The sequence below is a fragment of the Rhincodon typus genome, chromosome 28, assembly GCF_021869965.1.
Source record: "Rhincodon typus isolate 14 chromosome 28, sRhiTyp1.1, whole genome shotgun sequence".
NCBI lineage: Eukaryota > Metazoa > Chordata > Chondrichthyes > Orectolobiformes > Rhincodontidae > Rhincodon > Rhincodon typus.
The window spans coordinates 16,023,482-16,049,089 of NC_063359.1; the positions used below are offsets into that span (position 1 = coordinate 16,023,482).

General features: G+C 38.5%; 1 pseudogene; it reads right to left on the bottom strand.

The window, feature by feature from the left end:
• LOC125486342 overlaps positions 1-25,608 on the bottom strand; it is a 202,959-nt pseudogene that overhangs the window by 40,074 nt on the left and 137,277 nt on the right.

Below are 25,608 nucleotides of genomic sequence, written 5' to 3' on the forward strand. Positions count from 1 at the left end.
TGTCTCGGATTCTCCAGCATCTGCAGTTCCTACTATCTCTGGTCTATATGGAAACTGGAGGGAATGATTTCTTCTGCACAGTTCATGTTATGTCATCCAGGGCTGATTAATAAAAAAAAACAAAAACTCTCTCACAACACCATAATCAAAAGAAAAATGACTGAGACTTAAGAGGAGACATTTGGATAGGTAATAAGATGTAGGTTTTTAAGGAGCACCTTAAAAGGTGGAAAGAGAGGCAGAGAGGTTTGGAGAGGGAATTTCAGAACTTGGGCTCTAGGTAGTGTAAATCACAGTTACCAATGGTGCAGGGATTAATATCAAGGACAAGGAAGGGGCTCCGTTTGGAAGAGCACAGAGAACTTCAGATTATACAATTAGCAGAGGTTACAGAGTTTGTGGGAAGGAGAGCCTTGAGGCATTTGAAAACAAGAAAGAAGATTTTGTTTGGAGTGTAGCTGTACCATATATAAGCCGGTGGGATTCAGTCGAGCGTCCTCCCCGTATCTTCCAAATTCACAATGTTAGAGCATGATGTATCTGATGGAAATTTACTCCCAAGTTGTTTATGATGTTACTGTACTTAACACAGAGGAAATCCTAGCATCTTAAGAGGAGGCAATGACCAAGTGGTATTATCAGTGGACTGTTAATCCAGAAACCCAGGTAATATTCTGGGGAACCAGGTTCAAATCCAGTCATGGCAGATGGTAGAATTTGAATTCAATAACAAAAATCTGGAATTAAGAACTTAATGATTAATCCATTGTTGATTGTCAGGAAAAGTTCATCTGGTTCACTAATGTCCTTTGGGAAGAAAGCTTCCATCCTTACTTGGTCTGGTCTAGTCTGGCCTACATGTGACTCCAGACCCAATGTGGTTCACTCTTAACTGCCCACTGGGTAATTTGGGATGGGCAATAAATGCTGGCCTAGCCAACAATGCCCTCATCCAGTGAATGAATAAAAAAAACTCCCATGTTAAGTATCTTCCATTAAACATATTGATGGATTGTTTCTTTTTCAGGTCAGAGGCTGGAGATTCTGTGTGAACAACTCACTTTCTAACTCTCTAAAACCAGTCCACAATCTGCAGGACACATGAGTGTGATGAAGGAGTCTCCATTGGCCAGGATAAGCTCAGCCCCATCCAGGGCAAACGACCCTACCTGATTGGCACCTTCTACACTCAGTCCCTTCACCACCAATGCTGTGGCAGCAGTATGCACCATCTACAAGGTTCACTACAGCAACTCACCAAGGCTTCTTCAACAGTACCTTCCAAACCCATAACCTAAAGCAGCTCTGAAAGGACAAGGGCAGAAGATGCGTGAGAGCACCACCACCTACAAGTTCCTTGCTAAGTTGTACACCATTCTGACTTGGAACTATATGCTCTTCCTTCACTGTTGCTGAGCCAAGTATCCTAGAAATCCCTACCTCACAGCAGTGTGGTTGTACCTACGAGGACCTCTTTCCATGAACTACAGTAGTTCAGGAAGCTGACTCACTATCACCTCTTCAAAGGCAATTAGGCATGGGCCATTAATTGCTGGGCTAGCTAGCAATGCCCAATTCCCATGAATAAATAGATAAAATGTTTCCCATTGAATATAGACCTTTGGGATTTCATTATCATTCAAAATAGGGGCAGGGCAAACAATGAGATGGGGCAACAGGCCTCAGACACGGTTCAGCCCCTGTTCCTTCTTTTCCTAATTTTATGTCCAGTTACATTTCATATGCGTATATCTCCTTTATCACTTTCTCCTTAATGGCCCAAAATAAATGTTAAAATATTTAAACTTATATACATCATAATCTGCCATCCTTACATTGGTCTGGTCTACATGTGACTCCAGACTTAACTGGCTTCTGAAATGACCTGGGAAGTTATTCAGTTCAAAGGTAATTAGGGATGGACAATGAGCGCTGACCTTGTCAATAATGTCCATATCCTATTAAAAAAAAACCAAAAGGATTCCTCCTCCTCCAATGGAGAATGTCCCAGTTTCTCAAGTTTCCTTCTAACTAGATTTTTTTTTATTTTTGGCATCATCTTGGTGAATCGAAGCTGTGTTTTAAGTTATGTTTATATTCATCTTATATATATCTAATCACTGTTAAATGGGCACATGCTTTAAAATAAACTTCTACTCATCTTCACTTCATTGTATACTGCTACTTGTTTAAATACACTTTCTGTCCCATGCCCATGCAAATGACCAGCTAGCCTCTTCAATGTTGCTCAATGCACTATTGGGCAGCTTTGCACAGCTAATAAGCTTGCAAAAATTCTGTCAGAACTGTAAAGCAGTAGCTCAAAGCAGAGGGAAAGGAGGGAAAGTAATACAGTTGCAGCTGGAAACCCAACAGATAAGAAATGATCTAAATAGTTGAACAATTCATAGCAAGCATTTGACCCATCTACAATTTATGGTAGTAAAATAATATTTATCCTAGTTTTCCATCCACAAGATCATGGTACTTTTGAATATTAAAATGTTTTGCTGTTTTCCAGGAACAGAATTAAGTAGCATGCTCAAATTTGTCTGATCAGATTCCAGTTCAAGAAGTATCAATCTTTTGATTGTTATAACCTTGAGGTGAAAGGCATGCAGCCATGAATGATTCCCTAGCTGTTGCAATGGAACTAGAGTACTGCTGGAGGTCATCTTGAATTTCATCAAAGCACTCACAATTTCACAGAGATGTGAGATGTTGCTGCTAGACAATAATCCTTAAGCTTTTCAGATAGTTTCACTAAAATATGAAGTACCACTGAAGGTCATCACTTTTCAACATGGTTCTCAAAGCAAGGGCTGGGACCTCAAATGGGCTCGTGAACTGAAGTTTTATGGTTGCAGCATCCAAGGCAGCAATGAGGGCTGTGGAGTTCAGCCTAAGTCACAGTGACCATGCTCCTGGCCTAACAGGCCTTCACTCAGACAGGTCTCAGTGAGAGGTTTTGAGGATTTTCAATGGATCACAGAGTGGAAAAGTTAACAAAGCACCTCTTTACAACACAAAGGTAGTTTTTTTTATTATGGAAAACAGCTTTCACTGAGAACTTTTTTTTTAACAATTCATTCGCGGGACATTTACATCACTGGCCTACATTTATTTCTCATCCCTAGTTAAGAACCCCAGTTAAGCTTCAACCATATTGCTGTGGGTCTGGGGTCACAAACAGGCCAGACCAGTTAAGGATGGCAGATTTTCTTCCTAAAGGACATGAATTAACCAGATAGGTTTTTACAACCATCAGCATGGTTACATGGTCACCATTTAAAATTCAGATTTTTATTGAATTCAAATTTAACTATTTACCAGATACCTGTGGATTCAAATCCATATCACCAGGGTTATTAGCCTGGACCTCTGGATTGCTGAGCCCAGTGATAATATCACAAAGTCACCACCTGCCCACATAAGAATGAAAGAGTAAATATAAGGATCCTTTTCAGTTAGGCTATGAGTGAAGTAAATCACTGATGCATTGACGATAGTGTTCATACAATGCATTCTTACATTTCACACTAATTGTGGAAATAGGCTTTAATGAATTTGCAGATGAGATGTGCTGTGATATTGTAATTGTGACTTCAGTAATAATATGATAAAGATTCTGCTCAAAGGTTGGAACTAGACAACTCTAGACAGCAATGTGTTCTGCTGAATCATTACGCACATATATTAAATAAATTCTGTTTGTTAAAAAAACAACCTGAGGTCTAAGCCTGAGCTTTTTTTAACAGATTAACCCATACTAATACAATAACAAAGTTCCAAACACTACTTCTGCTGTAAAGCATTTTGGAAAGTCTTGAAGTTGTGAATTTTTTTTGCTATCTGCAGATTGTTTGATAGACATACAGGTAGCACTGTTATGTAATCATGCTGAATCCAACAGCAAAGGTGAATGTGATATGATATTCAGCAAAGAATTTTGGTGATCCACAGAAACCCAGCTTACGAGTTCTTGCACAATGTAAATATCCTTTTTTATAAAAGAAGTCTGTATTCTATCAGAGCACTTTAACAGTGAAACAGATTTAGCCTGCAGGGGTTATTAACTACATGATGACAAAATACCTGGAGTCACCATCAATTTTCTAATGTTAGACAAATAGCCAATAACTTTGTGATGTGTCTATTCCCATTTCTTTACCATTAATGTATACTTGCACTTCACTGACAAATTTCTTTTTATTTTGAGGAGAATAGGCTTAGTTGGCCGGAGGGACCGATGAGCAGCTTTTTACAAGCTCTTCCACAATATAATGGCCACTGCTAGTATTCCATATTTTAAATAAAATTGAGCTTCTCCCATATTATACTGATGTCAAGTTATTTATTGTTACAAGGTTTGAAATTTTACTTGATGATATAAATTAAGGTTTTGTTTGCAGCTGGAGAGCACTCATTGGATAACTGCTTGTGCACATAAAAATCATTCTTCAAGCTTAAGGATCTAGTGAGAATGGTAATGCTTCACCTCTCGGCTAAAAGGTCTAGGTTCAAATATTTTCATTTTACAATTTATAGGCACGGCGACTAGATTTAGTCCTTCTACTGTAATAAATGGCAAGGACAAAAGGGTGATTGAAGATAAAATCATGGAGAAATGGATAGGAACCAAAGTTGGGGAGCTGACAAAGTTTCCAACTGATCAGGGAAGGGAATTTACAAAAATATAGTTTATAAATGTGTGAAAGCACGGAGTGGAATTTTCCCCTCCCAGGTGTGGTGTGAGCAATCACTAGAAAGTTGGGAGAATAGAGTAAGAATGTTAAAAATCTTATCTCGATATCAAGAAAAATTTTCCAATTTTACCCTTTAGCTGAAAAGGGTACTTCTCAGTCTCACCATTGAGTCATGGCCTTATGTCAATGCATTAGCATCTCATTATAACTCTAACTCTCCTCACTTACACCAGCCATCCAACTTCGCTTCTCCCTGAGAATCTAGATGGTGCATAACCCTAACATGTATATCAGACTAAGTACCTGGCACTGCAGTTCAAAAATTGCTTGCCCCAGCCATTTTGTAAATGCTTCTTCATGATAACATCCCTGCATCCTCCAGGGTCATCATCCTCCTTGACCTGTCATCCACACAAATCACCAGCCTCCCCACATCATCATGTCTGCTCTCAGATCAAATCAGGCACCACTTCAACCACTTTACATTGGAACTCAGAGAATCCTACGGCTCCATGCTTATGCTAGGTCACTGTATGCACAGGGACACACATGCATCTGCATAGGATGCACCTCAGAGTGTTTACTTAGTGCTCACTCACTTTACCATTTATTTGGAGGCTGCAGCCTCTATGTACTTCACATTGCTTTTTTCGCACATACTCAAGGATTTCAGCACTAATTTACAGGCTGCCAGTCTTTGGGCGACCCCTGAGCACATAGGATCCTTAGTGCTCAGTTACAGGTTGCCAGCTCAATGGTTTTCATTGAGTTTTAGCGCAGAGAGGGAGAGACAGGCAGCTAGTAACAATGGGGAGGACTGAACTGTCAAGCTATCAGTCAGACAGCAGAATGGATGTCACTGACTGGCACCATGCCTTATCAATACCAGTGCTTGGACCGAAGCGATTGACAGCATTTATAATAGTTTAGACAAAGGAACTAAATGTAAAAGTGGACTGTGAGGCAGATGCAGAGATGTTCCAGTGTGATTTGGACAAGTTGAGTGAATGGGCAAATGCATGATAGGTGGGTAAATGTGAGGAAATCCACTTTGGTAGCAAAAACAAAAGGTGCATTATTACCTGAATGGCAATACTTTAGGAAAGTGAGTGGTACAATGAGACTAGTCATTGTACACCTTTCATTGAAAGTTAGCATTAAGGTCACAGCGAGCAAAAGGCAAAAAGTTACATTGGCCTTCACAGCGAGCGTATTTGAGCAGAGGTGCTTTGCTGCAATTGTACAGGACTGCTATCGAAATTTACCAGACTGACTCCTGGGATGCAGGACTAATGTATGAAGCGAGGATGGATTGGTTAGGACTATAATTAGTTAGAAATGAGGTGGAATCTCATAGAATCTATAACATTCTCTGCTACAGAAAGCGGTTAAGACCAAAACATTGAATGTTTTCAAGAAGGAGCGAGAGATCACTTTTAAGGCTAAAGAGATCAAAGGGTATGGAGAGCAAGTGGGAACAGGGCGCTGAGTTGGACGACCAGCCATGATCATATTGAATGGTGGAGCAGTCTCGAAGGGTTAAATGACCTACTTCTGTTCCTTTTTCCTATGTTTCGTTGTAACTGTCATGAAACAATCGCTTTCTAAACATAATGTCTAAAGAAAAGTTGTTTTTTTCTCTCTCTTCCATTTAATTTAGTTAGCAAGGGATACAAAATGTATTACCTCAACTGCAGCATTTAGATTGATCTCATGATCAAATGGTAAACACTGGAAGCAACATTTTCTCCAATCAGGAAGCAATTTGCTACCTCACTAATATCATCCAAGAAGCTGATTGAAACTGTGGAGCTTAGAAAACATGGAGATGGACTGAAGAAAAGCTCAACTTGAACAACATTCACAGAGTGAAGAGATCTGTTGCCATAGCACTTAGATTTCTTAATGCAGAACGCATATTAAATGCAACTGAAGTGCAAGAGACTATTCTTCATCAGTATTGTAGATCCCTGAAGTGTCACTCACAGAAAGGGCTTGAAGCTAATGGTAAACGCAGTAATTGGACAGCAGATACAATCAACATAGATGTTATTTAAGGATGATGACTCTTTATTGATCTGGTTATTGCTTTCTTATAACTCATGTGATAATTATGCAGCACCAAAAAGTTAAGGGGTAACAAAAGGTTACAAGCAAATTATTGTTGAGTACTGAATAAAATTTAAAACCAAATATAGATATTTGACTTATTCATAAATAGCAATGATATGCAGCACGTTCACTCTAGGTTCAAACAACTGAACTGCATCATTGACATCTCTTAAACCATATATCATTTGTAAGAATAGCACTTCAAAATAATTTGTAACACCTCGTTGACCAAAACTTGGGAAACCAAAATTTTGAATAATATTCAGTATCGTATCTGCAAACCGTGGTAATGTTTGACCAACATCCTGGAGTTTTGTGAAAACATTATCAACATGGTTGAAAGGGAAGGTATGACTGAAAACATACTTAGATTCACATAAAGTTTTCGGCAGCAATTTTCCTCTGCTATTGTGGATAACAATATATATGTTAGTTTATGTCCCATAGTTTTCCACAGTGAACATAAAGTGTTGCCTGCATATGTGGATGCATACTTGCACATTTGTGCATTTGTATGTGAGTATGTGTGTTTGCATGGACAGATACATGAAAGTGTGCATTGACATATGTGTGTACATCCTAGTGATGAAGATCCAGGAGGTGAAGCTTAACACGGAATAGTGGTTAAGATAATTCCATTGCAAATCTTCTTGATGACTCCTGAAATGCTGCCTCTTATGATAATTTGCCTCAGCGGCTATGGACAAGTGGAAAAATAAAATCACCCTTGTTCTTATCACAATCCAGTGACCACTGTGGTATATGCAGCTTAGTCGACTCTGCACCTCACCATGTGATAGGTATCTTACTACGGCACTAATTGTAGGGATCTATAGGACCTATTTAGTCTAGTGTGATTGAAGGGAAACACTTATTGGTCGAACTAGAAGCATCCCTTGCATTGAAGAAGAACTAGTTCATTGCAATGTTAGCAATTGATTTCAAGCAACATTAATATAATAGACATTGTTTAAAGTACTATGAAAGTACCTGGATGTTGGGTCTTAGTTCACCAAGCTCCTAAGCTAAGTCCCCACAAGTCCATATGAAATCATGATAAAGCGTTGTTCTTATGGTAATCTTCAGCATTGACACTTTTAGGTGTACATATGGACGTTAGGTGAACTTAGGATTTTTCGTTTATACTCTATGGTTAAACAGCCAGAGAGTATTGGTAATTCACAGTCATGTTAACGGTGCTCCCACAATGAGGCACAGGAATCCATCAATGCTTCTAGGAGTAAACTTCAACAGAAATACTGTATATTGTCTATGTTTCTCTTCTATCTTCAAAAGGAGGGAAGATCATGGAGTCCTTTCCTCTCCAGTTACTACTGATCGCTTTGGTAGCTGCACTGGAAGAGCAACCTGCACCCCCACTGAAATTGCTTCAAAATGCAGACTCAGTCACTGAACTTAACAAGTGGACCACTATAGAGTCTTGTATTTATTCCCCAATATCAGTTATATTTTTATGTTATCAACCATTTAAATTTCTGTGCTGTTTTATTCACTGTGTCCTGAATAACATGCAAAGCAGGATGTCAATAATAGGACTGAGACTATGAATCTTTGGGAGCATTGTGTAAATGATTACTGAAGTATATGGTCTCTCAATACATGTTAGATTAAATGGAGCATTTTTTTGTAAGTTGATTCATTATAAAACTATAATAAAATGCTGGCAACATGAAAAAATGTTGCACAGTACAAAAATTCAACCACCATCATAACAGAAATATTGCATATCGACCTGAACAATGAATGCAAATCAAGTGCAATAATATTAACATTGGACCCAGCCATTTAGAAATCCTCAACGTTGCAGGAAAAGATTACAGTTTTGATACTTTTTCACAATTATTTAACTTAAGGGAAATGGGTTTATAAAATTATGATTTATAGTAGGCAATAGTTCTGAGCTGATGCATTGGTTATATCTATGGTGCACACACTCATCTTCAAATCAGACAGTTATGGTTTCATAACCCAATCTAGAAATCAGAATACATAATCCAGACTGATTTATCAGTGTTGTACTTGCATTACAGTCATAACTGATGGCCCAGATTTTTGCTCAACATAAAGTTTCTCTGTCATGACCAAAAATTGCAGAAGGTGTTGGAAATCCTCATTCCCATCCCTAAATCCAGCATTTTCTGTTTACATGGTGACAGGATTGGGAAGAGCCATGATTGATACATGCATGCTTTGTGGAGGTAGCTGGCCATTTAAATGAGTGGCTTCCTCTGCTCAAATTGGATTTTGGAATCCTTGCTGTCTATACTCCAGAGAAAATAAGTCAGATAAAAAGTTCTTAGTGGACTGGTTTTGAATAGCAAAGGTATTAGAAAGCTAAGGCACTCCTGTGGATATGGTCCAAGGAATCCTTGGGGTCAGGTTCAGGTATCCTTTGATGAGAGATAATGTAACCTTAGGGATTGTTAACTGTAAAGAGGATTGTGCATAAATGGTGCATGACCCCTTAGAACAGTAAAACCTGTAAAAGACCTGTCAAGAAGTGTCAATCTTCTCAAGACCTGACAAGAAGTGTCATGTAGTGTTAAGACATGTCAGGATGTGGTAATATCTATCAGGAAGCCTCCTCAACTTTTCTTACGTAACTGGACGAAACTTCCAATCCAATCTGTCCCCATCCCAGACCAAAAATGTCAAGTGCATGTGACCATTTTTCAAGGTCAGCAAACCAGGAATTCTCCTACCTCTATACACCCAACCTGGGAAAAAAATCAGAGCCACTGTCTTACAGAAGAGATGTTTAAGCAAAACTCTACTTTTCCCATCTGGTAGATGAAAAAGATTTCATGGTATTGTTCAACAGGAGAGTTATCCCAGTCACTAAAGAGTGAATATTTCAGTCCATATTGGAATGCATTTATTGGATTAGGAGTGGCTCAAGATAGATGCAAACACCTTCTCAACATCATCCAGCATATTCCCCATCTACTAAGTACCTAGTTGACATGCACCAAAGTTCAAGTCAGGATTCAATGCCTTAGGGAGAAATGTTGAAAATACAGTAAAATAATCTTGATAAACAAATGCTGGCATACCAAAATCTTTGACTGATGCACTAGTGTTCCAGTCTTCCTGCCAATAACCTCTTTCAATAAATTACACTGTACTTGACTCTGATAGTTTCTCAGACACTGACTGTTTAAGATTAGCCCATAGTAAGCATAAATAAATGCAGCTACTTTGTTGATTAGCAGAAATTGCTGAGTCAGTAGGTACAATATACAACAATGATTGATTGACTTGTACTCAGGAAAATGGACTACCTGACATGTATCCCTCAATAACCTGTACCATACTTGGTAAGAGTTGTAACATTTCCCACAGAGAAAGATATTAATTGGCTTAATAATAATGTCTCTGCTGAGCTTTGGCAGACAAAGATGAAACAAGATTATAGCTCAGGGGGTCAGCCTGCCATTGCTTTAGTATCTCACAATAAATCAAGCAATAACACTTATTGGGCATCAGTGCACAGTAATAATTAGGAACAATGATCCAAACGCATATAAAAGAAAACTTTAAAACATAATTTGAAATAGATTTCCTAGGGTCTTGTTACTAAATAATGGTTTTGGTCAGTCATAATAAAAGATCTTAAAAACATATTTAAAGTATTAGTAAAGACAAATAGGAATATTTTAGGTGCTCCACTGATAGAAAAGTGTCTGGAAGATTTTCATTACAGATTCATTGCAATCAGGCCTTGTTGTATCACTTCAGTATTTCATACTTTGCAAGATCATGTTAAGTGATCATTTCAATATTGAATACAATTTCAGGGTTTAGCTTCAAGAAAAGACTCCACATGACTTCAAACAAACAAATTCCTTCCCCATTCTTCCAAAAATCTCTCCTGAGATGTAGAATTTCCCAGCTAAGATCAAAGGTAAACAGGCTGCAAACACAGCTCATATGTTTACAGACCTGTGAATGAAAGCACAGGCAATATGCTTCATCCTACCTCCCCTTCTTCCCTCAAAGTCACCAACTGTTGTTCTCAGACATAACTCTCACTCCAGTCTCTGACCCCAACAATGCTACTGAAATGAATAATCCATCATGTGAATGATCCTGGGATCTTGAATACACATCATTACAGTCTATGGCATAATACTGCAGGATATCAATATGCCACAGTACTAAGCCATTATTTCAAAACATAGTTTGACATACGCTGGCAGGCTTTATTTGCCCACTGTTAAAATGAGTTCCTTATATTTCAAGAGATAGCATATGTACTCTTCAAAGCTCTTTCAATGTCGGACAATTTTGATGAAAATAAGGTTTTACCATCTGGTAATTCACACAATGTGGGATAACCAAGTTATTGGCACCAGCTCTGCCTCCACAAGATCTGGTAAATCCATTGGCAGGACAGAACCAACTTTGATGTTCATGCTCAGGTCAACATCCCGACATTTGAAGCACTGATACCATTTGTTCAGGGGTGGGTCACATTGTCTGCACGCCTGACATGGGACTCCCTAAACAACAGCTCTCCTCAGAATTTCAACATAGCAAGCGAGCTCCAGGAAGGCAGAGAAACTTTTCAAGGGGACCCTCAAAAACTTCCCTTGAAAAGTGCCACATTCATCGACACCAGTGAAATACCGGCCCAATAATTCCCAAAGTGGAAGGAAAGCATCTTGGAAGCATCCGTAGGCCTCAAGTCTTATTTCTCTCCCCCTTCCCCACCCGGTGACTGTAGGTCATGCACTGGACTCTTCACTCACCTGAGAATTCATTACTAGTGCGGAAACAAGTCATCTTTGAGCACAAGGAACTACCTAAGGAGAAGCCAAAGAATTCTTAAAATTAATTTTAGATAACTATGAGCATTATTTTAATATCTTGGTGCAATGCCCAGCCAACACAAGAGTTAGTCAACAAGTTGCAAATTTTGTACAGATTAAATGACATACATTAAATGCTCACTTCATTCCAGTTCAGTTGTACTTCAAAACAATGACAGTATTCTTCCCTGAGCTCTTTAAGTCTTCACACCAAGAACATACTACACGGTATGCATGCAATATGTTACATTGCTATAAAGCCAAAAGTACTTATCCCAAAGCAAGTACCAGTAGTACACCAGTCACTGAAAGTAATCATGCAGGTGCAGCAGGTAGTGAAGAAGGCAAATGGTGCATTGGCCTTCATAGTGACAGGATTCAAAGTACAGGAGCAGGATGTCTTGCTGCAGCTATACAGGGCCTTGGTCAGACAATACCTGGAGTATTGTGTGCCGTTTTGTTTTCTTTCTCTGAGGAAGAATGTGAAGAGAGTGCAACAAAGGTTTACCAGACTGCTTCCTGGGATGGGAGGACTGATGCCTGAATCCATATAAGATCAGTTAGGACTATATTCATTGGTGTTTAGAAGAATGAGGGAGGATCTCATGGAAACCTATAAGATTATAACAGGACTAGACAGAGTAGAAACAGGAAGGATGATCCTGATGACTGGGGAGTCCAGAACCAGGGATCACAGTCTAAAGATATGGGGTAGGCCATTTAAGGCTGAGCTGAGGAAATGTTTCTTCACCCAGAGAGTGGTGATTCTCTGTGGAATTCTCTGCCACAGAAAAGCAGTTGAGGCTAAAACATTGAATGTTTACAGGAAGGAGATAGATATAGTTCTTAGGGCTAAAGGGATTTGGAAAGAAAGTGAGAACAGGGTACTGAATGATCAGCCATGGTCATATTGAATGGCAGAGCAGGCTCAAAGAGCCAAATGACCTACTCCTGCTCCTATTTTCTATATTTCTGTGTAAGATGTGTACGACTAGCCTAAGAAACAAATAAATACGTAAAATCTATTTGTTGTATTTTAAAAATAAACATTTAAGAGATTTTTGGCATTGTAGCCAAGAATTCATCCAAATCTTGCCTGTGTTACTTCAAACTGAACACTTGACTGCAGAAAATAAAAGCATCAACTTTCTGTCACTAACTAATTAGATGTCATCCATGGTGTGCACTGCGGCTGTAAGACATGTGCAAGAGCAGATGAAAGACTCACTGAAGCTAAATATTTTAATATATATTGGATATATATTTATATCTATTTATATAAAATAGAATAGGCAAAAATTTCTACTGCCTTATTCAATGTGTCCACCAAGGGTAAGGGCATTTTGAAATTATACCAATGACATTCAAATCTACCTGTCCACCCTCATCCGTGACCTTTCTGCTTCTGTGCTGTCAGACTGGCTGTTTAACATAAAAGAGTCACAATACCCTGCAGGTATGTACTGGGAATGTCAGAGCGACCATTTCTAACACCACACCAAATACTCTACACCCAAAAATTGAACTGCCTCCCTCTTTTCAGGCCTCTGAACAGTCCAGCTTACCCAAAACCCATAGCTTATCAATAAAACAGGTATTGTTGAACCTAGGTTGACTGTTACATGAACATTTGTCCAAATCTAGAACAGATTTATAATAAATTTACAATCTCTCTATGCTTACATACAATTGTTACAGAATATAGAGTTAACTATCCTGTCAAGACAAACCAATCAATAAGGTCTTCACCAATAGATGATGACTGGCAAGTAGGGCTCTGTGCAGGTGTCGAGGAGGTCTTCCCTTTCTCATCTTACAGTGACACAAGTAGACAGAACTTCTATATGTAGCTTCCCTCTCTCACTTTTCAGGAACATCAGTACTGTACAGCTGAACATAGTGTCAGCCATCGGACACTCAGCAAAATATTCAACAGTAAAGTATTTGCCAAGAAATTCATAGTCAAACTAAATAATGATTGTGGACAAATCACTTCTTGAGCAATGTCTCAGGTTTTCACTGAGATACAGGTGAGTCAATGAAACATTACCATCATTGCAGAGAAAAGCCATAGACTGACTGTTAGGGTTCTGCTCATTTAGAAGACACAGTGAGCTAAAACATGAATCTTCCAAACCCACATGAAACTGGGAAGGAAGCAGGATATCTAGAAAAATCGATTATGTTGTTGTCGGAACAGGGACCCAGTGTCTCACACCTCCGCCCAAGTAAGTTCTGGGTGGGAGGGCCATGGGTGTACTTTCTGCCCTGCCTTTCTTTAAGACTTTTAAGATCCTTAATGAAATAAATAAGTAAATATGGGCCACAGTTACATTCAGGAGAGGAGGCAGACGAATCAGAAGACAGTTGTTGTTACGGCTCTCAGAGTCCACCTTATTTCAGAGAAATAAGAGGGCCTTTGTAGGGATTTTGTGATGCAGTGGTAATGTCCCTAGCCAGAAGGTTTGGGTTCAAGTCCCATCTGCTCCAGAGGTGTGAACAGGTTAATTAGAAAACAGCTTTATTGATTAGATTGATATCATGCTATGAATTCGGGTTCCGCACAAACCACCCATCCCAAAAAATATATAGTTCACACCTGATTGCAATCCTGATTGTCCTGCTGGCTACAGGCTGTCTTCTCATAATGGTAAGGTAACAGTATACATTAACTTCAGATTGGTTAACTATTTTAACACTAGGGAAGAGACATTGTTGTCTCCTAAGAGATAGTAACTAGGTCTATGGCTTATGATTGTGGAACTGATTAACAAGTTAGCAACAAACTAGAACTGACCAGCTCGAGCCAGACAACAGTCACTTATATTTCAATGAGTAGAGCTGTTCCAAAGCTTCAAGTTAAACCTTTCAGACCGTCTGCACTATATAACACAAGTTATTTTAGCAAGCATGTTTATTTTCAACAGAAAGAGGCCTGAATTCCAGCTCCCTGGTCTACATTCAGTTCCAGCTAAGCTACCAGAACCTCAAGTCATTTTAATTTTAAATTAAGAGGAGATGGAGCATGCATTCTAATAAATCAACATTTTTACTACCGCCACCAACTTCTCAAGGGCAACTAGAGATGAGCCATAAGTGCTGACCCAGACAATGGCACCCACCTCCTGCAAATGAATTGAAATAATGATTTTCTAAATACTCTTTTCGATATGTACAGTTCATTTATCTAAGAGGACCATAAAATCTATTTCTCAATGTCAAAACATCAAATAATTGGTTTCTATCATCAAATGATGTGGAAAGATATGCAGTTATAATCCATTCTAAGATGTGCATTTTCTTTTAGATGCATTTTTTTGATTTATATAATAGGTTTAATATTTTATTGTTATTATATTCTGACATGGGGGCAGAGCAAGTTTATTTGCAGCAGAGACAAAGTACAAAGATTTCAAAAAATGAATTCAGAAATTCATCGCTGGAGAATTGTTATGATTTTGGTCATGTCCCTGACCTAAGTCAAGACATTCATTAGATCAAAGTTGACTCTGATATATCTGCTCGATATATATTGATGACAACCACCTAAATTGTATTTTAAGTACAGCCAAATTTACTAAGTTGGCTTTAGGGTATGATGCAGAAAGCAGGTGCATGAGCTGAAAGTTGGTTCAAACAAATCAAAGTGATTTGAAGATGAACAAGTTTGATATTTATCAGACAAAAGTCAAATTTGCTCATGTTTGTAGAAGTACACAAGTGGTCTTGTGCGATTAAACATGAATAATAAATCTGATTACAGCTTGCATCATTTTGTATAAGCAGCAGCTTCCTATATAAGACATTAGTGCCTTGAATGACCTGGCATAGTTGAAGAAACAATTTGATATATAGATGGAGAGATTCTTATCTTACTCCATGCCACTAAGCACTCAATCTCTTTTCTGTTATCTGTCTCGTCATTGCTTGACAATTGACCTACAACAGCAGTGTCATCAACAAACTTGTAAATGGAGTTGGGGAGGAATTTTGCCACACAGCCATGAGTGTAGAAGGATTGTAGTAGAGGGCTGAGTATGCATCCTTCCAGGGCAGAGGTGTTGAGGATTATGGCGGAGGAGGTGTTGTTGCCTATTCTTACTGACTGCACTCTATGGGTCAGGAAGTCAAGGCTCCACTTACAAAGGTGGCAGGCGAGATATAGTTTAAAAATGTGTTTGGAATTATGGTCTTGAAGGTGGAACTGTGGCCAATATGTAGGAGCCTGTGGTATCCTTGGTATCCAGATGTTCTAGGGATGAGTCTAAGGCCAGGGAGATGGCATCTGCTGTGGACCTGTTGCGCCAGTAGGTCAATTGCAAAGGGTCAAGCAATTTGGTAGGCTGGAGTTATCGTGAGCCATGACTAAGCTCTTGAAGCTCTTCATAACTATGGAGGTCAGAGCTACTGGGTGATAGTCATTGAGGTACGCTCCACAATTTTTCTTTGGCACTGGGATGATGGTAGTCTTCTTGAAGCAAGAGGGGAACTCAGGTCATAGTAAGGAGAGGTTAAAAACAGGATCTGACTGCACGGCCGGGGACTCCCATCTGGGTCAGTATTTTCTGGATAAAATTTTAAACAGCACTAATAATTGAAAATATCATTTGAAGTCTTCAAAGGCACTAAAACAGTATTGCTGTCAAAAGCAGACATTACGCTAGATTAGGAACATTAGAACAGAAGTGAACTATTCAATCCCTTGAGCCAGTTACCTACTTAATATGGTCATGGATCATTTGTTAGCCAATTCTACTTTTCAACATTTGTTCCAATACAATATAATAAACAACAAAAAAAAAATTCTACAGTGGTTGGGGAAAGAATTGCTGAATTCATTTCAAAAATTAATGTGGTATTTCACAATTTTCAGAAAACTTCGTATTTACAATGGCTAAAGATTTTAGCAAAATAATCAAATTCATGGAAAATATCTTAAATTATTTATTTGTCCTTTTGCATAAACTTTTTTACCCCCTCATCCTCTCTCAATAATCAGTGAGCATTTTAGCAATTTCCAAAAATTACAGGTTACTCACTACCTGCCTCTTTTATTGAAGCTTACAAAGATAGCAACATGTCAACTGTGCTTTGATGAACTAACATAGTCTGAACAAATGCTCACCAGCCAGGATTGTGGTCTACCTCCAGAGCTTTACATCAATTCAGAAACTAGATTCAAAATAATACAAAGAATGGAAAGGTAGGTACAATTATTCAATGAGACCTTAATGAGTTTTTTGATTCAGTTTATCACAGGATGCTGTAAAATAAGTGGTTTAGCATGTCTGACAGGCCATATATTGATTTCATTTATGCCTAAGTGATAGATATGAAAGTATAGCATTTGACCATACAGGATTTGATCTAAGCTGCGACAAAATTGGTACCTCAAGGGAGTCTGGTTTAGGCCCAGTTCTACGCCTTGTTTACATTAATGACTTCCCTCAGGTGAGGGTTACCTTCTAAAAGCTTTCCATACAAGAATGCAACACCATTAATGTACTCAGAAGAACCCAGAAAGAAAGTGACTTCAGCAAACTCCTTTCTGTAACTGGAGTTAATGCAAAGTAATACGTAACATTAACCATCCAAAGAAAAAACATTTTTCTCTTCACCAGACATAGGATAATTGTGGATACTCTGCTCATTTGCCCTGAGGGTAATGACAAAATCAAACCAGCCTAATCAAAGGTCAAGCCAATGCAATCTACACCATTAATAGATTGTGGTCTAACGTTTGGAAGCCATTATGTTCATCTTGTTTATAATTCTTTTTTTTAGTACAACTTAAAATTTTAAAATGTTAAATTATTAAATGATAGACTAAATGGAAAACACTGATTGAGAAATGGCAATAATTCTAAAGTAAATGTAATTCAATCAAGCTGGAAATTAGATAAACAAAAATAAAAATGACCTGTCTGTATCTCCGGGTAGAGGCATTATGTATGATTTTCTTACCATCATAAAATAAGCTAAAACTTAGCAAGTCTGGAACGAAGATCATAAAACACCATTCGAAAAGGAAGTTATTCTCATGGTTTTGCAGAATCAAATAAAACTTTTGAAGTAATAGATGGCTTAATATGCATTTCTACCCGAAACAGACTGTATGTTTCATGTTGACATGGAGATGTGATTTAGAGTGCAATCTAGTTAGAAGGCTCTTTTGTTTAATTCATCTGTTTGTGTTTGCTGACAGACGCAGACAGTTCAGTCTGAGTTTTCTGAGGTAAAAGCAGCTGAAAAGTAGGCTTTAGCTTGCAGCTAGAGGAAGAAATCTGTAGTGGCCCTCCCAGAGCCTTGTGACAGAAATAATTTAAAAGCCAAGGTATCCATGGTGAGTAAAGAAAAATATAGGGAGGGGGGGGTGCGAAATAGCCAAAGCATTAATGGAAGGTCCCCATAGAATCTTACTTTTAGCGAGATAGCTAGAATGCTACAGATAATTGAAGCAACTTCTGGAGTGCTGTGGCATACCTTTCAAAGGAAAAGTAAATGAACCTTTTGTAAACTAAAGGGGACTCTTGCAGGCAGGTAAAATGTCGAACTGACTCGATGGCACAAATGTTTATAAGGCTATATTCTTAAATTAAGTGTGTATGTGAGTTTCATTTCTTTTCAAAATGAATAAAGTTTTTTTTCTTTTCTTTAAAAACTTAGAACTTTATGGTGTAATTCTGTCAGTTGATTACTGGATGTTTCTTCTTCAAATGTTAACAGTCGCAAACTGAACTATAACAAAGCCAATATTGGAACTAAAACCATAACTGAAGCATCATTTGCAAGTGTATAAGCCAGACATATGTTTATGCCTATCAAATGACTGATTGTAAGTACGGAACACGTGAGAATCAAATATACATCGATAGAACTACACTCCGTCCATTCTTGTCACTGTCAGGTTATCACCAACCAGATTATTATGTTGCATTGTTGCCAAGTCTTTTCTTTACTTCTCCTCACAAACTTTCCTCTCCCATATTTAGTACAATGCCCAGCTCACCAGAAACTGTTGAGGCCCACCCATTGGAGGATCCAACAGTGAGAAGGGTTTTCCCGGGGCAGCATTCACAGTGAAAGGGGTTCAGGGTGGTCAGAGATGAGGATTGGTGTGTTGGTCTTCAGAAGTCACCCTCTTCCCCTATCTATTCCTCTGATTACACCCAGATTTGGGAAAATGTCCCACCCCAACTTCATAGATATGTGGCCCTAGTTACCCAGTCAATGAACCAGCCACTCCTGCCTGCCATAAAGGTAGTCAATCAGGGAGGTAGTATGTTCAGGATGTTAGGAGATCCATTAATTTACCATACAAGGGCTTTAATTGCCGATGAACCGAGAAAGTCATTAGTCGACCTTCTTGCTAAGCACTTTATTGGTGAGGTGGTCAGAAGTATCTCTCTGAGGCTAACTCTCCCAATTAGTCCTATTTCTTGCCATGTCCCTCGCCACCTTTAGGGAGGGAAACAATGGCACCTATATATCTTCAGTTCCTATCTCCTCCAGAGTATATTACAGCTTGTGTGTATAAGCTATTTAGGAATAAATGTACATTATCTTTTACAATAATAAGGCTTTTAAGATTTTATTTTGAGCCTCTGTCTTTCAATTTAAGGTAAAATGGAGAGTGTCACATGACCAGAGCAGAACTCTGTCTGACAATAAGTCTGCTAAAGATTAAACGAAGCCAGCGGAGGAAGATACTTAACCTGCAGATAATGGCGATCACAGCTGTGATGCCAGTGGATGGACTATGAGACTCCAGGTCCTAGAGAAATGTTAGACATGTCAGGTTGTAAAAAGGTATACTTTGAATTGCCCATTTGATTTCAGCCTGAGGTAGAGTTGGGGGGCGGGCGTCGAAAGAATAGACTATTAGCATTTCTACTTAGATACAGGATCTATGTGATTCACACTGCAATGGGGAACACTGTAGAAGAAGCCATCATAAAAATTAGTTAACAGGCTTATTAAGAATGCCACCAAATATCACAGAAACAGTGGGCAGAATTTCCTCTGCCACTCGGAGATTTTAGTAGGGCAGCTGGGGAAAGGCCTTTTGTAAAAAGATATCTAATAATGATGAGTCAAATTACAGAAGGGAGATAGAGGGCTTGGTGATGTGGTGCAATGTAAACAATGTGTCTCTCAATGTTGGCAAAACTAAAGATCAAAACTGTTCATTGACTTCAGAACAAAAGGAGGAGAACACACCACCATCTACATCAACGGAACTGAGGTTGAGAGGGTGGAGATCATCAAGTTCCTCAGAGTGATGATAACTGACAACCTGTCTTGGACTTCCCACATAAATGCGACAGTCAAGGCACAACAACACCTCTTCTTCCTCAGGCAGCTCAGGAAATTTGGCATGTCCATAAGATCCCTCACCAAATTTTACAGATGCACCTTTGAAAGCATACTGTCTGGGTGCATAATGGCCTGGTATGGCAACTGCTCTGCCCAGGACTGTAAGAAACTACAGAAGGTGGTGTGCATAGCCCAGACCATCACGGAAGCCAACCTTCCATCCATGGATTCTATTTACACAGTTCACTGCTGCAGAAAAGCTGCCAACATCATCAAAGACCCATTACACCCCAGTAATGATCTCCTATAACCTCTTCCATCAGGCAGAAGATACAGAAGCCTGAACATACGCACAAGCAGATTCAGGAACAGCTTCTTCCCGGCCGTTATTAGGCTGATAAATGGACTCTCTAGCCTCAAGTAACACAGATCTTGCTAACGTTGATCTTGCCCAGCGAACGCCCTGTGCAATGTAACCTGTATGGTTCTGAATAAGTCTTTTTGATCTGTACATCCTTTGCTTACTCTGATCTGCCTGTACCGCTTGGAAAACTTTTCACCGTATTTCAGTGCATATGACAATAAATAAATCAAAGCATTCAATAAAGTTTTAGAGCTCTTGTTGCCATCCAGAGGGAAAAGAACCTCCCTCCTCTCTTGGACAGTCTGCAGGGAAACATCTAAGCAGGCATCACAAAAATGTGGCACCTTCTTCTGCCTGGTCTCTGGCATCTCCAGGGGTGAGTGGGGTTGATGAGCAGAAGTTGGGTGTACTGCTGGGCTGAAGAAAATGAAGTTCTGTCCAGGTGCCTTTTAATTAAGTCATCCCTATTTTGGAGACATTATGTATGTTATGAAGATTCCAGCAGCCTTCAAATTTCCTGCCCATAAAACTTAACATTTTATTTGGTCATAAATATAAAATGAGCTGAAAAAAGTGTATTTGCATGGCAAAATGCAATCCATCCTCATGGGAATATCCCGCCCACTTTTACATTCACTCCACACTCTCAAAAAAGGAAAGTACCAGCCAGTTAGTTTGCCAGGGTCCAGGACAGAGACAGCAGCTCCAGGCTGAAAATCTCCCAAGTTCACTACACCAGGATGCAGGGGAAAGCTCACAACTAGATCTGAAGGACAAAATTTATAAAGCTGTAAGTTTTACCTCACTTCTCTTTGAGAAAGATCTCTACTAATACTCTCAACATGAAGGACAGTTCTGAGGTTAGATGTTAGCAGTCTGAGAAAGGAGGAGAACATTACAAACCCTTGGATGCTGAGAATCATTTGGGACATATTTTGGGAGAATCGAAAGACCACTGAAAAGGAAAGTGTAACATATATCTATGAAGTATACTTTTCAGTTCTGCTAAAAAAAAGTGGTTTAACATATAAATTACTTGAAAAGATAAAGCTTAATCATTTCTGAATTTTAATTGAATCTTAATGATTTCTGAAGAAGGGTCTAGACCCGAAACGTCAGCTTTCCTGCTCCTCTGATGCTGCTTGGCCTGCTGTGTTCATCCAGCTCTACACCTTGTTATCTCAGACTCTCCAGCATCTGCAGTTCCTACTATCTCTGAAGCTTAATCAACAGTGCTTTTCATCTTTTGTTGCAATAAATATCTTAAAACATGAAATCTTGATGTGTCATCCTTACAGTTATTAATTGGAAATGCAAATATCTTCTTAAAAAGTTATCAGTCTCTACATGGATTGTAACATATCAAATAATCACAGATGATTCTTTTAAAAATGGCAATGGTAATTTAGTTTCGCTCCTCTTAACATTTTAACAGATTAGGTTGCAAATTTCAGAATTATGGCACTGGTACTATGCAGAGATCTCCGAAATATTATCCATGAATACTCATCAATAGTTATTTGCTAAACTCAGAGAAAGCTGGATAATGTTGAACTGAAGAAAAATCTTCAAGGATATCTTAGACTTATACTATTAAACGCCATAATCTGACATTTCCTAAAATCTCTTAAACTGATTTCAAGGATGTAATTATGTCAAGGATGGGACAAATTGGGTTAAAATGATTACCATCTTTTCGTTTTCATCTGAATTACAATCATTCTCAATTAGTTAAAATCCTGCTCAAATGTATATTAATTGTATTTCTTGCTTTGATATAACGGAAAAACAAAGAGAAACATGTGGCATTAAACTTTACCCATCCAGTCTACACAGTATAAAGATTGTACCTTGTCTGCTCTAAATATAATTATTTTCAAATAATTGGTGACTGAATGTGATATCTATTTGCCTAACAAAATCAAGTGGTCACGGTCTTGTCAGTTTAAACAACAATCAAAACACAACATGTGATATTTGTGAAGCAATGTATTTACAGATATGGATTAAGAAAGTTAGAAGCAGAATAGTAAATCTGCATATTTCAACCTCACAAATTCTGTCAAGGGAGAAGAATAAAAACATGAGCTCAACAATTCAGTTTACTGAATATACTGATGTCAAATGCACGTTTTTTTTCCTAATCCCAGATGCACGAATGTTTTTAAATTGCTGTTAGGTAACACAGCTTTTGAAGATTTTATGCTAAAGTATAATTCACCCTCCTTCCCTGTGAATGTTTGATTTGAATGGGTTTATTTTCATATACGTTCAAGTAGTTGCTTTTATTCTTTACGTTTGGAAGATAAATGTTACATGATTTCAATTTGTTGCTTATTCAGTAGTTATAGCTTGTAAAGCCAATGCTTTAGGGTAAATCTGTCATTTGTGAAATCTCTGGTTGTTGCTGACCCCAATCTTTTAAAGGCTAACATAAAATACAGAGTCTTAATAAGGACAGATATATATCCAGGAATTACTGCCAATGTGCATTTAACCTTTATTCTGTGATTCTATTAGAGGTACTAATCCAGTTAAAAATAACAAGTTAGTACATCCACTATTTCAGAATAGCAGAATGTTCCACAAATGTATTAAATGCTTACCATTGATAGCTACAAAAGTAATTTCTATGAAGAAAAATAATTTGTTCAACAGTGGCAACTCTCCCAATAATAACAAAAACCAAAAGAACTGTGGATGCTGTAAATCAGGAACAAAAACAGAGGTTGCTGGAAAAGCTCAGCAGGTCTGGCAGCATCTGTGAAGAAAAATCAGAGCTAACATTTAGGGTCCACTGACCCTTCCTGAGAATGCTCTGAGGAAGGGTCACCGGACCTGAAATATTAACTCTGATTTTTCTTCACAGAAGTTGCCAGACCTGTTGAGATTTTCCAACAACTTCTGGCTTTGCTCTCAATATTAACCTTAGATTGCAAGGAATGCAATTGAATATCAATGTAATTTACTTCAGGATTGGATAATATTCACCATTACCTTTGAAAAGTATGTGTGTGTAACCAGGATTTCTTTTCCTAGTCAACAACTTTGCCCAACAGATGCTTTAGCCTTAGCAATGATGACTTTTCTGCCAACCATATACTAACTCAAATCTTCAACATTGCAATTCAGAGAAAATCTAACACAAGTAAACATTGTCCAACTTATTGAATGAAACTCCAGACCCTGCCACATCAGATAATGGAACTTCACATTGAGTTTTTCACTTGCACCAATGTTAACTGGCTCACCTCACTTCATATCCATAATGTTCTTTTCTTCCTGCACTCTATAGTTTCTTCTTCATAATATTCCACTAGCTAACTAGAAGACCAACCATTGTGCAAGGTACCCGCAAGGAAGTGCATCAGAATGACCTAACATGACTTATCATTGTAATTCTTTCTTTATCTATCAGCAAACATGTAGTCAGACCTGCTGAGAATTAGAAGAACTAAAGTCTTAAAGGAAAATCCTGGCTGGACTTACCTATTCATATTGACATGTATGAAGGCTGTTATAGGTGCCACCACCAATACCTTGTAGCTATATATTCCTCAACAACCCATGTGGTCTAGTGTGGATGTTGACAGCCACTTTTTGGTTTAACTAAGAGTCTCTTCTAGTAAACAAGATATAGTTCATTGCATCTCCGCAACTACTTACACATTACAAGAATACATCGTTGCTAAGTCTGTTAGGAGGACCTAGTCTGAGGTCTGACTCCTTCAAAAACCTTAGTACCCTGTCAGTCCCTTCCAGATCCATATTCAACAAATGTTTCCTGTAATCCTTCCATATTTACAGCTTTGTGAAGACAACAGTGTATGATGCTAATAGAATTTAACAATGTGGAAATTTTGAATCCCTTCATCCCTCTTCACAGTATTAAAGGTTTTCCAGTAGATTGCTGTAATAGAGGACTGCATATTAATCTTTTCATGCTGCAGATGAGCTGTCTATTCCAGGCAAAATTGTACCATATTCTAAATAGCAGATCTCCATGTGACACCTGACATGGTGACAGTTTATAATCTTTAGTTTCAGCTTTCAGTTGAATGAAGAGTTCAGATGATAGAAATGTCTGTATGTTTTCCTGCACAGAATATCTGCCACATTCACACTGTGCACTTGACTGGGAAGTTTCTAATAAGCTCCAAAATATTTTGCTGTTCTATAACTTAATTAAAATAGGTGGGGTCACCACTGTTACTCCAATTCTTCGTGCTTAGTTGGAGAAAGAGAAGTGACGTGGCGGGGTAGGTGGAAGACATCAACTTGGCATGTTGCTGCTGTTATTTAAAGCCAGTCCTTAGCACTAAAAGAGGAGGAGCACTCTGTAGTGACAGCCTCAGCAGAGCAACACAATCACCCAATTCCCATCCTCAGGTTTTCAAGATGCTGCATTGCAAATTTTGGTCAGGGAAGGATGATGTTATACCCACCGGGCAGAAAAAGACATGCCTAGTCAGAGATAGCAGGTCGCATATCTGCCAAAAGCATTGCTCCTTGAACATGACTGCCCAGAAAGATTTAATGCTGCTAGCTAATCTAAGTCTCTTATGTCTCTGCCTGGCACCACACTACTGGTTGCCCCTGTACTCACAACACTTTTCTCCCCTATTACCAGTGATCTTTTTTAATCAATGCAGCACATATCATTCCATCACTGACCTTCCACTGCAGCATCTACAGCCCTTCTCTTCTTTGTCATCTTCCACACATCAAGACAACTATTACACCCCAAAATGGACACACTTAAAATTGTTCAATGGCACCAGTCAAATCTTCTGGGGGGATGTGAAAAGATTCAATTTTTATTTTACACCTTGATGAGAAGTTCACAGGATGGAGATGAAAATGTCACCTGCAATTAATCGGGCTTGAAGACAATGAACTCAGGTACAGAAATACCAAGAAATGATTATAAGTCAAGAAGCTGCTTTTGGCAAAGAGAGAAAAAAAATAAGGATTGAATTGAAAGGATTGAACTCTCTCTTTCTCTTCAGCCTCTAAAGAAAGAAAAATGCCCAGTGATAATATAGATTGTAAAGAAACATCATAATGCCAAGAACTGAAAGGATAATGGAAGTAATAACACTGCTCATAATCTAAGACACCAATTAAAGAACTATGGTTTCATGTTGAAAGGGTACGTCTCAAAGGCACACTTCTGACTTTAGACTATATATTCTTTCTATCTTCCTTTTGCAACTGGAAACTATCCTGTTTGAGTTTTATGTGTGTGTGTGTGTGTGTGTGTGTGTGTGTGTGTGTG